The sequence below is a fragment of the Phyllobates terribilis genome, unplaced genomic scaffold, assembly GCF_046119375.1.
Source record: "Phyllobates terribilis strain yellow unplaced genomic scaffold, ASM4611937v1 Scaffold_10__3_contigs__length_209671492, whole genome shotgun sequence".
Lineage (NCBI taxonomy): Eukaryota > Metazoa > Chordata > Amphibia > Anura > Dendrobatidae > Phyllobates > Phyllobates terribilis.
The window spans coordinates 37,670,622-37,685,946 of record NW_027362770.1 but is presented as its reverse complement, the minus strand read 5'-3'; positions in this window follow the sequence as shown (position 1 = coordinate 37,685,946).

Here is a 15,325-nt window from a genome sequence, read left to right as displayed (position 1 = left end):
CCAGGGATCATATTGTCGATAATTCCAACACAGGGTAACTTGCTCAGTGCCTTTTTTACCCTCAGCACTGCCCATAAAAGGAAGGATAGATCATTTTTTTCTAAAAAAGACTATAAAAAGAAAAAAATCCGAAGAGGGTGTAGAGGAGGGCAAAGGAAAAAAGAAAGAAAAAATAGATCCAAGGAATTAGACAAGACCATGGATTTTGGAAACATTTTTAATTTGTCCTCATATTCACTCACACATGATGAAAAACTCATTTTAAGTAAGGGTCTTTCCTTCTGTCCAACTAACACTCCCAAAGACTTTGATTTATTTTTAGACACTCAAGTCTTTATAAGGAAATTAACCCTTAAAAGACACTTTGCAATAAAAGCTGCAATAGCTCCGGATAAAAATATGACTATAAAAAAAGAAAGTGAAATTGAAGGATGTTTACATCTGGATTTGAGAGGAAAATCACATTTTTATCCTCTAGAGAGTAAAACACACCATCTTAGTACCTTTAGTGATCTTTTGATTAGTCAGTTCAAAAGGATTAATGATAAACCTTTTTTTCTAAAAACGATAAAATAAACATCTCAAAAAAAGAAAAAATGGCCATTAAATCTCTCAGGGAGAATAAAGACATCATTATTCGTTCAGCAGACAAAGGGGGGGCTATTGTTATACAGAATTATGATGATTATGTCAAAGAATCCAACAATATTTTGTCAGATACTGAATATTATAAAAATATTCATATTGATCCCTCCTTTGATTTAATTAAGGAATATACTACAAGAATTAATCAGGCCTTTGCTAACAAGAGCATTAATGAAACAGAGAAAAAATTCCTGACCATTAGGAGTCCCAATACCCCCTTCTTCTACCATCTACCCAAATTACATAAAAATCAAAAAAATCCCCCTGGTAGACCCATTATTTCAGGTATTGGCTCGCTTACGAGTAAATTGTCTGAATACATTGATAAAATTATGAAAATACATGTATTGCATCTGGATAGCTTCCTTAGGGACTCCGCACATTTGATTAATTTAATAAAAGAGATCAAATGGAAAGACACTTATACTTTCATCACTTTAGATGTAGCATCTTTATATTTCAATATAGAACACACAATTGGCGTTGCGGCTTTTAGGCACTTCTTAGATCTAGATAATAGGCTTATGGTTACACAAAGGGATTTTTTACTTGAAGGGTTGTCGTTTATATTGAACACCAACTATTTCACTTTTAGAGATAAAATGTATCATCAGGTATCAGGTACAGCGATGGGGTCTAAAATAGCACCTACATACGCTAATCTTTTTATGGGTCTCTTCGAAAAAATATATATTTATAACTCCCCTTTTTTTGTGAACATCATTTTTTATAAACGGTACATTGATGACTTGATCATTATCTGGGATGCTGAACTTGTTGGTCCGGCTGAGTTTCTAAATCATCTGAATGGGAACCTTTGGGGTCTCTCTTTTACACCCTATGTTAATCCTGAGACTATCAATTTTTTGGATCTCACATTATTTCCAATAGGAGAGAATATTTGCACAAAAACATATTTTAAAGATGTTGACACAAACAGCTATATTAATTTTAAAAGCGGCCATTACTCTAAATGGCTAAAAAATATTCCTAGAAACCAATTCTATAGGATTAGAAAGAATTGTACTCACAAAGATGATTTTATAGTGCAATCTAGCACTCTTATTAACAGGTTCAAAAACCAAGGATACCCCGGTAATCTAATCAAAAAAGCATATCTGGAGGCTTTAAATATAGAAAATAGGGATAGTCTATTGATAGGTAAAGAAAAAACTAAAAATGCCAAGGAGAGTAATTATTCCTTGAACTTTATAACTTCCTACAACAAATCTCATGGACAAATACGAAAAATACTAGAAGATAATTGGAAAATTCTTCTGGATGATCCCATACTGAAAAAGATCTTGCCTAAAAAAACGGGTATTACTTTTAGGCGTGCCCCCACACTAAGAAACATCATAGCTCCAAGTAGGATAAGGGATACGACAAAGAACAACAGTATGACTCCTGTAACATCCCGTAAAGGGGTTTTTAAATGTGGCAACAAAAATTGTCTATGCTGTAAAAGTATTACGCATGGTCTTACTCACTTTCAATCAAATACTAATATGGAGAGTTTTGAGATCAATAAATATCTCACCTGCAATTCTACCTTTGTTATTTATCTGATAGAATGCAGTTGTAATAAACAATATGTGGGGAGAACGATACAGCCCCTCCACCTACGCCTCAACTCCCATAGGCATAATGTTCTTAAAGGGTTTTTAAAACAAGGTCTTTCTAGACACTGCACAATGGTGCATAATAAAGATTTTCTGAATCTAAAAATCAGCCCTATTGATCAAATTCCCGAGAATTATCCTAATAGGCTCCAAGAACTAAACAGAAAGGAAATTTATTGGATTTACAGACTGAATACTCTTAAGCCCTTTGGTCTGAATGATGTTTCTGAAGTTTTTTTATAGTTAATGTATAAGTTTTCTATTTTCATAATTACTTCCTTATTGTATTACTATTCCCTTTTATTGTGTTATTCACAAGATCTATAAATAATATTGTTTTTCACATATATACACATAAATCCTTGGTTTTACATTTATCATAGTTTTTTGACACAAATATGGTGTTCCTCTAAAATCATGTACGCTATTATAAATATTCCCTCTTTTATGTTTTCCTTCTGGGAGTAGTATAATTCGAACCCGCATAGCAGCGCTCTGCTGGATGCTACTATCACACACCTCTCTCCTTCCACGTCACCGCACGTCAGGTGATTCACTACCTGTCTGTGTATCTCCTGTATTTAAGCCGCAGTCTTTATACTACATTGCGGCGTTTTCTCAGGATCCTATTACTACACATTAGGTCTCTACGTCACTACATGACATATGTCAGATAACCTGTTCCTTGCAGTATTCCTCCGTTGACAGAGGATACTACTAGCTATATTTTATATGGGGGTACTTTTTATATATATATATATATATATATATATATTTTTTTTTTTTTATTTTATTTTGTTCTTTCCAGTTCCATCTCCCTTTATGGAACGATATCTGATGGGTGTATTCTCATTAGAGTTTTTAATGTTATACACATATTTATTTTGTTCTTACCTAATGTGTACACTTACTTGTTAGTAAGTAATATTGCTTTTATGTAATTACTCCATTTGACTGATACCTTTGATTATTTATACTTTTCTGTACAACATTATCTTTTTACCCCCTTTTTTTTTTTTTTTTTTTTCTCTCTTTTGCACACGGCCTCAGGTGCAAAGGTTATGTTTGGTTTTTTTCTGCTCTTCCTTTTTGAACCCTTTTTTTTTCATTTGCTGTCTGTATATAAATGTATAAATGTGCATACATTGATATATCTGTTGGTGCCCTGATGAAGGGGTGTGGAACACCCAAAAACGCGTAGGCATTTACCAATAAACAAGGATATTATTACATGTTCCTGACTTGAGGATCTTTCAGCGGCGCGGACGTATATCTCTACTTTCACCGCCTTTGGATTTAATGCCCCTTGGAAGAGCAATGGAGGTCGCAGTAGCTTAACAAGATGGTTTTAATGCCCCTGGGAAAAGTGGTGGAGGTCGCAGTAGCTCCACAAGACTGTTTTAATGCCCCTTGGAAGAGAAGTTGAGGTCGCAGTAGCTTAACAAGACGATTTTGATGCCCCTTGGAAGAGTGGTGGTGGTCACAGTAGCTTAAAAAGATGGACTAAATGCACCTTGGAAGAGAAGTGGAGGTCGCAGTGGAATAAAAAGGCAATATCAATGCCCCTTGAAAAAGTGGTGGAGGTCACAGTAACTTAAGAAGACGGTTTTAATGCCCCTGGGGAAAGTGATGGAGGTCGCAGTTGCTTAACAAGATGGTTTAAATGCACCTTGGAAGGGTGGTGGAGGTCACAGTGGAATAAAAAGACAATATCAATGCCCCTTGGAAGAGTGGTAGAGGTCACAGTGGAGCAAAACGACAATATCAATGACCCTTGTAAGAGTGGTGGAAGTTGCAGTAGCTTAACAAGATGGTTTTAATGCTCCTTGAAAGAGACGCGGAGGTCGCAGTAGCTTAACAAGACGATTTTAATGCACCTTGGAAGAGCGGTGGAGGTAGCAGTAGCTTATTAAGATGATTTTAATGCCCCTTGGAAGAGTGGTGGAAGTCACAGTAGCTTAAAAAAGCGGTTTAAATGCCCCTTGGAAGAGACGTGGAGGTCAAAGTGGAATAAAAATACAATATCAATGCCCATTTGAAGAGTGGTGGAGGTTGCAGTGGAATAAAAAGACAATATCAATGCCACTTGGAAGAGAGGTGGAGTTCACAGTAGCTTAACAAGACGGTTTTAATGCTTCTTGGAGAAGTGGGGGAGGTCGCAGTAGCTTAACAAGATGGTTTTGATGTCCCTTGGAAGAGACGTGGAGGTCGCAATGGAATAAAAAGACAATATCAATGCCCCTTGAAAAAGTGCTGGAGTTCTCAGTAGCTTAACAAGACAGTTTTAATGCCCCTGTGAAAAGTGGTGGAGGTCGCCGTAGATTTACAAGACGGTTTTAATGAGCCTTGGAAGAGACGTGGAGGTCCCAGTGGAATAAAAAGACAATATCAATGCCCCTTGGAAAAGTGGAGGAGGTCGCAGTAGCTGAACAAGATGGTTATAATGCCCCTTGGAAGAATGGTGGAGGTCGTAATAGCTTAAGAAGACGGTTTTAATGCCCCTTGGAAGTGACGTGGTGGTAGCAGGAGCTTAACAAGACAGTTTTCATGCCCCTTGGAAGAGAGGTGGAGGTCACAGTAGAATAAAAAGACAATACCAATGCCGCTTGGAAGAGTGGTGGAGGTCGCAGTGGAATAAAAATACAATATAAATGCCCCTTGGAAGAGTGATGGAGGTAGCAGTAGCTTAACAAGACGGTTTTAATGCCCCTTGGAGAAGTGGTGGAGGTCGCAGTAGCTTAACAAGACGGTTTAAATGCCCCTTGGAAGAGACGTGGAGGTTGCAGTAGCTTAACAAGATGGTTTTAATGCCTCTTGGAAGAGACGTGGAGGTTGCAGTAGCTTAACAAGATGGTTTTAATACCCCTTGGAAGAGACGTGGAGGTCGCAGTAGCTTAACAAGACGGTTTTAATGCCCCTTGGAAGAGACGTGGAGGTTGCAGTACCTTAACAAGACGGATTTAATGCACCTTGGAAGAGACGTGGAGGTTGCAGTAGCTTAACAAGACTGTTTTAATGCCCTTTGGTAGAATTGTGGAGGTCGCAGTAGCATAATAAGATGGTTTTAATGCCCCTTGGAAGAGCGGTGGAGGTCGCAGTAGCTTAAAAAGATGGTTTTAATGCCCCTTGGAAGAGTGGTGGCGGTCACAGTAGCTTAAAAAGACGGTATAAATGCCCCTTGGAAGAGACTTGAAGGTCGCAGTGGAATAAAAAGACAATATCATTGCCCCTTAGAAGAGTGGTGGAGGTCGCAGTGGAATAACAAGACAATATCAATGCCCCTTGGAAGAGTGGTGGAGTTTGCAGTGGCTTAACAAGACGGTTTTAATGCCCTTTGCAAGAGACGTGGAGGTCGCAGTGGAATAAAAAGGCAATATTAATGCCCCTTGAAGAAGTGGTGGAGGTCGCAGTAGCTTAAGAAGACGGTTTTAATGCCCCTGGGAAAAGTGGTGGAGGTCGCAGTAGCTTAACAAGATGGTTTAAATGCCCCTTGGAAGGGAGGTGGAGGTCACAGTGGAATAAAAAGAGAATATCAATGCCCGTTTGAAGAGTGGTGGAGGTCACAGTGGAATAAAATGACAATATCAATGCCCCTTGGAAGAGTGGTGCAAGTCGCAGTAGCTTAACAAGACGGTTTTAATGCCCCTTGAAAGAGACGTGGAGGTCGCAGTAGCTTAACAGGATGGTTTTAATGCCCCTTGGAAGAGCGGTGGAGGTCGCAGTAGCTTAGCAAGACGATTTTAATGCCCCTTGGAAGAGCAGTGGAGGTAGCACTAGCTTAAAAAGATGATTTTAATGCCCCTTGGAAGAGAGGTGGAGGTCACAGTAGCTTAAAAAGACGGTTTAAATGCCCCTTGGAAGATAAGTGGAGGTCAATGTGGAATTAAAAGACAATATCAATGCCCCTTTGAAGAGTGGTGGAGGTCTCAGTGGAATAAAAAGACAATATCAATGCCCTTTGGAATAGTGGTGGAGTTCGCAATAGCTTAACAAGGCGGTTTTAATGTCTCTTGGTGAAGTGGTGGAGGTCGCAGTAGCTTAAGAAGACGGTTTTGATGTCCCTTGGAAGAGACGTGGAGGTCGCAATGGAATAAAAAGACAATATAAATGCCCCTTGAAAAAGTGGAGGAGGTCTCAGTAGCTTAACAAGACAGTTTTTATGCCCCTGGGAATAGTGGTGGAGGTCGCAGTAGCTTCACAAGATGGTTTTAATGCCCCTTGGAAGAGATGTGGAGGTCCCAGTGGAATAAAAAGACAATATCAATGCCCCTTGGAAAAGTGGTGGAGGTCGCAGTAGCTTAACAAGATGGTTTAAATGCCCCTTGGAAGGGAGGTGGAGGTCACAGTGGAATAAAAAGAGAATATCAATGCCCGTTTGAAGAGTGGTGGAGGTCACAGTGGAATAAAATGACAATATCAATGCCCCTTGGAAGAGTGGTGCAAGTCGCAGTAGCTTAACAAGACGGTTTTAATGCCCCTTGAAAGAGACGTGGAGGTCGCAGTAGCTTAACAGGATGGTTTTAATGCCCCTTGGAAGAGCGGTGGAGGTCGCAGTAGCTTAGCAAGACGATTTTAATGCCCCTTGGAAGAGCAGTGGAGGTAGCACTAGCTTAATAAGATGATTTTAATGCCCCTTGGAAGAGAGGTGGAGGTCACAGTAGCTTAAAAAGACGGTTTAAATGCCCCTTGGAAGATAAGTGGAGGTCAATGTGGAATTAAAAGACAATATCAATGCCCCTTTGAAGAGTGGTGGAGGTCTCAGTGGAATAAAAAGACAATATCAATGCCCTTTGGAAGAGTGGTGGAGTTCGCAATAGCTTAACAAGGCGGTTTTAATGCCTCTTGGTGAAGTGGTGGAGGTCGCAGTAGCTTAAGAAGACGGTTTTGATGTCCCTTGGAAGAGACGTGGAGGTCGCAATGGAATAAAAAGACAATATAAATGCCCCTTGAAAAAGTGGAGGAGGTCTCAGTAGCTTAACAAGACAGTTTTTATGCCCCTGGGAATAGTGGTGGAGGTCGCAGTAGCTTCACAAGATGGTTTTAATGCCCCTTGGAAGAGATGTGGAGGTCCCAGTGGAATAAAAAGACAATATCAATGCCCCTTGGAAAAGTGGTGGAGGTCGCAGTAGCTGAACAAGACGGTTTTAATGACCCTTGAAAGATACGTGGAGGTCGCAGTAGCTTAACAGGACCGTTTTAATGCCCCTTGCAAGAGCAGTGGAGGTCACATTAGCTTAACAAGACGATTTTAATGCCCCTTGGAAGAGCGGTGGAGGTAGCAGTAGCTTAGCAAGACAATTTTAATGCCCCTTGGAAGAGTGGTGGAGGTCACAGTATCTTAAAAAGATGGTTTAAATGCCCCTTGGAAGAGACGTGGAGGTCAAAGTGGAATAAAAAGACAATATCAATGCCCCTTTGAAGAGTGGTGGAGGTCACAGTGGAATAAAAAGACAATATCAATGCCCCTTGGAAGAGTGGTGGAGTTCACAGTAGCTTAACAAGATGGTTTTAATGCCTCTTGGAGAAGTGGTGGAGGTCGCAGTAGCTTAACAAGACGTTTTTGATGTCCCTTGGAAGAGACGTGGAGATCGCAATGGAATAGAAAGACAATATCAATGCCCCTTGAAAAAGTGGTGGAGGACTCATTAGCTCAACAAGACAGTTTTAATGCCCCTGGGAAAAGTGGTGGAGGTCGCAGTAGCTTCACAAGATGGTTTTAATGCCCCTTGGAAGAGACGTGGAGGTGCCAGTGGAATAAAAAGACAATATCAATGCCCCTTGGAAAAGAGGAGGAGGTCGCAGTAGCTGAACAAGACGGTTATAATGCCCCTTGGAAGAATGGTGGAGGTCGCAATAGCTTAAGAAGACGGTTTTAATGTCCCTTAGAAGAGATGTGGGGGTTGCAGGAGCTTAACATGACGGTTTTGATGCCCCTTGGAAGAGACGTGGAGGTCACAGTGGATTAAAAAGACAATATCAATGCCACTTGGAAGAGTGGTGGAGGTCACAGAGGAATAAAAAGACAATATAAATGCCCCTTGGAAGAGTGATGGAGGTCGCAGTAGCTTAACAAGACGGTTTTACTGCCGCTTGGAGAAGTGGTGGAGGTCGCAGTAGCTTAACAAGTTTGTTTTAATGCCTCTTGGAAAAGAAGTGGAGATTGCAGTAGCTTAACAAGATGGTTTTAATACCCCTTGGAAGAGACATGGAGGTCGCAGTAGCTTAACAAGACGGTTTTATTGCCCCTTGGAAGAGACGTGGAGGTTGCAGTACCTTAACAAGACGGTTTTAATGCGCCTTGGAAGAGATGTGGAGGTTGCAGTAGCTTAACAACACTGTTTTAATGCCCCTTGGAAGAACGGTGGAGGTCGCAGTAGCTTAAAAAGATGGTTTTGATGCCCCTTGGAAGAGTGGTGGCGGTCACAGTAGCTTAAAAAAACAGTTTAAATGCCCCTTGGAAGAGACGTGGAGATTGCAATGGAATAAAAAGACAATATCATTGCCCCTTGGAAGAGTGGTGGAGGTCGCAGTGGCTTAACAAGACGGTTTTAATGCCCCTTGGAAGAGACGTGGAGTTCGCAGTGAAATAAAAAGGCAATATCATTGCCCCTTGAAAAAGTGGTGGAGGTCGCAGTAGCTTAAGAAGGCGGTTTTAATGCCCCTGGGAAAAGTAGTGGAGGTCGCAGTTGCTTAACAAGACTGTTTAAATGCCCCTTGGAAGGGAGGTGGAGGTCACAGTGGAATAAAAAGACAATATCAATGCCCCTTGGAAGAGTGGTGGAGGTCACACTGGAATAAAACGACAATATCAATGCCCCTTGAAAGAGTGGTGGAAGTCGCAGTAGCTTAACAAGACGGTTTTAATGCCCCTTGAAAGAGACGTTGAGGTCGCAGTAGCTTAACAGGACGGTTTTAATGCCCCTTGGAAGAGCGGTGGAGGTCGCAGTAGCTTAACAAGACGACTTTAATGCCCCTTGGAAGAGCGGTGGAGGTAGCAGTAGCTTAACAAGACGATTTTAATGCCCCTTGGAAGAGTGGTGGAGGTCACAGTAGCTTAAAAAGACGGTTTAAATGCCCCTTGGAAGAGACGTGGAGGTCAAAGTGGAATAAAAAGACAATATCAATGCCCCTTTGAAGAGTGGTGGAGGTCTCAGTGGAATAAAAAGACAATATCAATGCCCTTTGGAAGAGTGGTGGAGTTCGCATTAGCTTAACAAGACCGTTTTAATGCCTCTTGGAGAAGTGGTGGAGGTCACAGTAGCTTAACAAGACGCTTTTGATGTCCGTTGGAAGAGACGTGGAGGTCGCAATGGAATAAAAATACAATATCAATGCCCCTTGAAAAAGTGGTGGAGGTCTCAATAGCTTAACAAGACAGTTTAAATGCCCCTGGGAAAAGTGGTGGATGTCGCAGTAGCTTCACAAGATGGTTTTAATGCCCCTTGGAAGAGACGTGGAGGTGCCAGTGGAATAAAAAGACAATATCAATGCCCCTTGGAAAAGAGGAGGAGGTCGCAGTAGCTGAGCAAGACGGTTATAATGCCCCTTGGAAGAATGGTGGAGGTCGCAATAGCTTAAGAAGACGGTTTTAATGTCCCTTAAAAGTGATGTGGGGGTCGCAGGAGCTTAACAAGACGGTTTTAATGCCCCTTGAAAGAGACGTGGAGGTCACAGTGAAATAAAAAGACAATATCAATGCCACTTGGAAGAGTGGTGGAGGTCACAGAGGAATAAAAAGACAATATAAATGCCCCTTGGAAGAGTGATGGAGGTCGCAGTAGCTTAACAAGACGGTTTTACTGCCACTTGGAGAAGTGGTGGAGGTCGCAGTAGCTTAACAAGATTGTTTTAATGCCTCTTGGAAGAGACGTGGAGATTGCAGTAGCTTAACAAGATGGTTTTTATACCCCTTGGAAGAGACGTGGAGGTCGCAGTAGCTTAACAAGACGGTTTTAATGCCCCTTGGTTGAGACGTGGAGGTTGCAGTAACTTAACAAGACGGTTTTAATGCGCCTTGGAAGAGATGTGGAGGTTGCAGTAGCTTAACAACACTATTTTAATGCCCCTTGGAAGAACGGTGGAGGTCGCAGTAGCTTAAAAAGATGGTTTTGATGCCCCTTGGAAGAGTGGTGGCGGTCACAGTAGCTTAAAAAAACGGTTTAAATGCCCCTTGGAAGAGACGGGGAGATCGCAATGGAATAAAAAGACAATATCATTGCCCCTTGGAAGAGTGGTGGAGGTCGCAGTGGCTTAACAAGACGGTTTTAATGCCCCTTGGAAGAGACGTGGAGGTCGCAGTGGAATAAAAAGACAATATCAATGCACCTTGGAAGAGTGGTGGAGGTCACACTGGAATAAAACGACAATATCAATGCCCCTTGAAAGAGTGGTGGAAGTCACAGTAGCTTAACAAGACGGTTTTAATGCCCCTTGAAAGAGATGTGGAGGTCGCAGTAGCTTAACAGGATGGTTTTAATGCCCCTTGGAAGAGAGGTGGAGGTCGCAGTAGCTTAACAAGACGATTTTAATGCCCCTTGGAAGAGTGGCGGAGGTCAAAGTAGCTTAAAAAGACCATTTAAATGCCCCTTGGAAGAGAAGTGGAGGTCACAGTGGAATAAAAAGACAATATCAATGCCCCTTTGAACAGTGGTGGAGGTCTCAGTGGAATAAAAAGACAATATCAATGCCCCTTGGAAGAGTGGTGGAGTTCGCAGGAGCTTAACAAGACCGTTTTAATGCCTCTTGGAGAAGTGGTGGAGGTCGCAGTAGCTTCACAAGATGGTTTTAATGCCCCTTGGAAGAGACGAGGAGATCCCAGTGGAATAAAAAGACAATATCAGTGCCCCTTGGAAAAGTGGAGGAGGTCGCAGTAGCTGAACAAGACGGTTTTAGTGCCCCTTGAAAGAGACGTGGAGGTCGCAATAGCTTAACAGGACGGTTTTAGTGCCCCTTGGAAGAGCGGTGGAGGTCACAGTAGCTTAACAAGACAATTTTAATGCCCCTTGGAAGAGCGGTGGAGGTAGCAGTAGTTTAACAAGACAATTTTAATGCCCCTTGGAAGAGTGGTGGAGGTCACAGTAGCTTAAAAAGACTGTTTAAATGTCCCTTGGAAGAGACGTGGAGGTCAAAGTGGAATAAAAAGACAATATCAATGCCCCTTTGAAGAGTGGTGGAGGTCGCAGTGAAATAAAAGACAATATCAATGCCACTTGGAAGAGTGGTGGAGTTCCCAGTAGCTTAACAAGACGGTTTTAATGCCTCTTGGAGAAGTGTTGGAGGTCGCAGTAGCTTAACAAGATGGTTTTGATGTCCCTTGGAAGAGACGTGGAGGTCGCAATGGAATAAAAAGACAATATCAATGCCCCTCGGAAAAGTGGAGGAGGTCGCAGTAGCTGAACAAGACGGTTATAATGCCCCTTGGAAGAATGGTGGAGGTCGCAATAGCTTAACAAGACGGTTTTAATGCCCATTGGAAGAGATGTAGAGGTTGCAGAAGCTTAACAAGACAGTTTTAATGCCCCTTGGAAGAATGGTGGAGGTCGCAGTAGCTTAACAAGACGGTTTTAATACCCCTTGGAAGAATGGTGGAGGTTGTAGTAGCTTAACAAGACGGTTTTAATGCCCCTTGGAAGAGACGTGGAGGTTGCAGTAGCTGAACAAGACGGTTATAATGCCCCTTGGAAGAATGGTGGAGGTCGCAATAGCTTAACAAGACGGTTTTAATGCCCATTGGAAGAGATGTAGAGGTTGCAGTAGCTTAACAAGACAGTTTTAATGCATCTTGGAAGAGACGTGGAGGTTGCAGTAGCTTAACAAGACGGTTTTAATACCCCTTGGAAGAGACGTGGAGGTCGCAGTAGCTTAACAAGACGCTTTTAATGCCCCTTGGAAGAGACGTGGAGGTTGCAGTAGCTTAACAAGACGGTTTTAATGCCCATTGGAAGAGATGTAGAGGTTGCAGTAGCTTAACAAGACAGTTTTAATGCCCCTTGGAAGAATGGTGGAGGTCGCAGTAGCTTAACAAGATTGTTTTAATGCCCCTTGGAAGAGCGGTGGAGGTCACAGTAGCTTAACAAGACAATTTTAATGCCCCTTGGAAGAGCGGTGGAGGTAGCAGTAGTTTAACAAGACAATTTTAATGCCCCTTGGAAGAGTGGTGGAGGTCACAGTAGCTTAAAAAGACTGTTTAAATGTCCCTTGGAAGAGACGTGGAGGTCAAAGTGGAATAAAAAGACAATATCAATGCCCCTTTGAAGAGTGGTGGAGGTCGCAGTGAAATAAAAGACAATATCAATGCCACTTGGAAGAGTGGTGGAGTTCCCAGTAGCTTAACAAGACGGTTTTAATGCCTCTTGGAGAAGTGTTGGAGGTCGCAGTAGCTTAACAAGATGGTTTTGATGTCCCTTGGAAGAGACGTGGAGGTCGCAATGGAATAAAAAGACAATATCAATGCCCCTCGGAAAAGTGGAGGAGGTCGCAGTAGCTGAACAAGACGGTTATAATGCCCCTTGGAAGAATGGTGGAGGTCGCAATAGCTTAACAAGACGGTTTTAATGCCCATTGGAAGAGATGTAGAGGTTGCAGAAGCTTAACAAGACAGTTTTAATGCCCCTTGGAAGAATGGTGGAGGTCGCAGTAGCTTAACAAGACGGTTTTAATACCCCTTGGAAGAATGGTGGAGGTTGTAGTAGCTTAACAAGACGGTTTTAATGCCCCTTGGAAGAGACGTGGAGGTTGCAGTAGCTGAACAAGACGGTTATAATGCCCCTTGGAAGAATGGTGGAGGTCGCAATAGCTTAACAAGACGGTTTTAATGCCCATTGGAAGAGATGTAGAGGTTGCAGTAGCTTAACAAGACAGTTTTAATGCATCTTGGAAGAGACGTGGAGGTTGCAGTAGCTTAACAAGACGGTTTTAATACCCCTTGGAAGAGACGTGGAGGTCGCAGTAGCTTAACAAGACGCTTTTAATGCCCCTTGGAAGAGACGTGGAGGTTGCAGTAGCTTAACAAGACGGTTTTAATGCCCATTGGAAGAGATGTAGAGGTTGCAGTAGCTTAACAAGACAGTTTTAATGCCCCTTGGAAGAATGGTGGAGGTCGCAGTAGCTTAACAAGATTGTTTTAATGCCCCTTGGAAGAGCGGTGGAGGTCGCAGTAGCTTAAAAAGATGGTTTTAATGCCCCTTGGAAGAGTGTTGGAGGTCACAGTAGCTTGAAAAGACGGTTTAAATGCCCCTTGGAAGAGACGTGGTGGTCGCAGTGGAATAAAAAGACAATATCATTGCCCCTTGGAAGAGTGGTGGAGGTCGCAGTGGATTAACAAGACAATATCAATGCCCCTTGGAAGAGTCGTAGAGGTCACAGTGGCTTAACAAGTCGGTTTTAATGCCCCTTGAAAGAGATGTGGAGGTCGCAGTAGAATGAAAAGGCAATTTCAATGCCCCTTGAAAAAGTGGTGTAGGTCGCAGGAGTTTAACAAGACGGTTTAAATGGACCTTGATAGATACGTGGATGTCACAGTTGAATAAAAAGACTATATCAATGCCCCTTGGAAGAGTGGTGGAGGTCACAGTGGAATAAAACGACAATATCAATGCCCCTTGGAAGAGTGGTGGAGGTCACAGTAGCTTAACAAGACGGTTTTAATGCCCCTTGAAAGAGACGTGGAGGTCGCAGTAGCGTAACAAGACGGTTTTAATGACCCTTGGAAGAATGGTGGAGGTCGCAGTAGCTTAACAGGACGGCTTTAATGCCCCTTGGAAGAGCGGTGGAGGTCGCAGTAGCTTAACAAGACGATTTTAATGCCCCTTGGAAGAACGGAGGATTTAGCAGTAGCTTAGCAAGATGATTTTAATACCCCTTGGAAGAGTGGCGGAGGTCAAAGTAGTTTAAAAAGACCGTTTAAATGCCCCTTGGAAGAGAAGTGGAGGTCACAGTGGAATAAAAAGACAATATCAATGCCCCTTTGAAGAGTGGTGGAGGTCTCAGTGGAATAAAAAGACAATATCAATGCCCCTTGGAAGAGTGGTGGAGTTCGCAGTAGCTTAACAAGACCGTTTTAATGCCTCTTGGAGAAGTGGTGGAGGTCACAGTAGCTTAACAAGACGCTTTTGATGTCCCTTGGAAGAGACGTGGAGGTCGCAATGGAATAAAAATACAATATCAATGCCCCTTGAAAAATTGGTGGAGGTCTCAATAGCTTAACAAGACAGTTTTAATGCCCCTGGGAAAAGTGGTGGAGGTCGCAGTAGCTTTACAAGATGGTTTTAATGCCCCTTGGAACAGACGTGGAGGTCCCAGTGGAATAAAAAGACAATATCAGTGCCCCTTGGAAAAGTGGCGGAGGTCGCAGTAGCTGAACAAGACAATTTTAATGCCCCTTGGAAGAGCGGTGGAGGTAGCAGTAGCTTAACAAGACGGTTATAATGCCCCTTGGAAGAATGGTGGAGGTCGCAATAGCTTAACAAGACGGTTTTAATGCATCTTGGAAGAGACGTGTAGGTTGCAGCAGCTTAACAAGACGGTTTTAATGCTCCTTGGAAGAGACGTGGAGGTTGTAGTAGCTTAACAAGACGGCTTTAATGCCCCTTGGAAGAGAAGTGGAGGTTGCAGTAGCTTAACAAGACGGTTTTAATACCCCTTTGAAGAGAGGTGGAGGTCGCAGTAGCTTAACAAGACGGTTTTAATGCCCCTTGGAAGAGACATGGAGGTTGCAGTAGCTTACCAAGACGGTTTTAATGCCCATTGGAAGAGATGTAGAGGTTGCAGTAGCTTAACAAGACAGTTTTAATGCCCCTTGGAAGAATGGTGGAGGTCGCAGTAGCTTAACAAGATTGTTTTAATGCCCCTTGAAAGAGCGGTGGAGGTCGCAGTAGCTTAAAAAGATGGTTTTAATGCCCCTTGGAAGAGTGTTGGAGGTCACAGTAACTTAAAAAGACGGTTTAAATGCCCCTTGGAAGAGACGTGGTGGTCGCAGTGGAATAAAAAGACAATATCATTGCCCCTTGGAAGAGTGGTGGAGGTCGCAGTGGATTAACAAGACAATATCAATGCCCCTT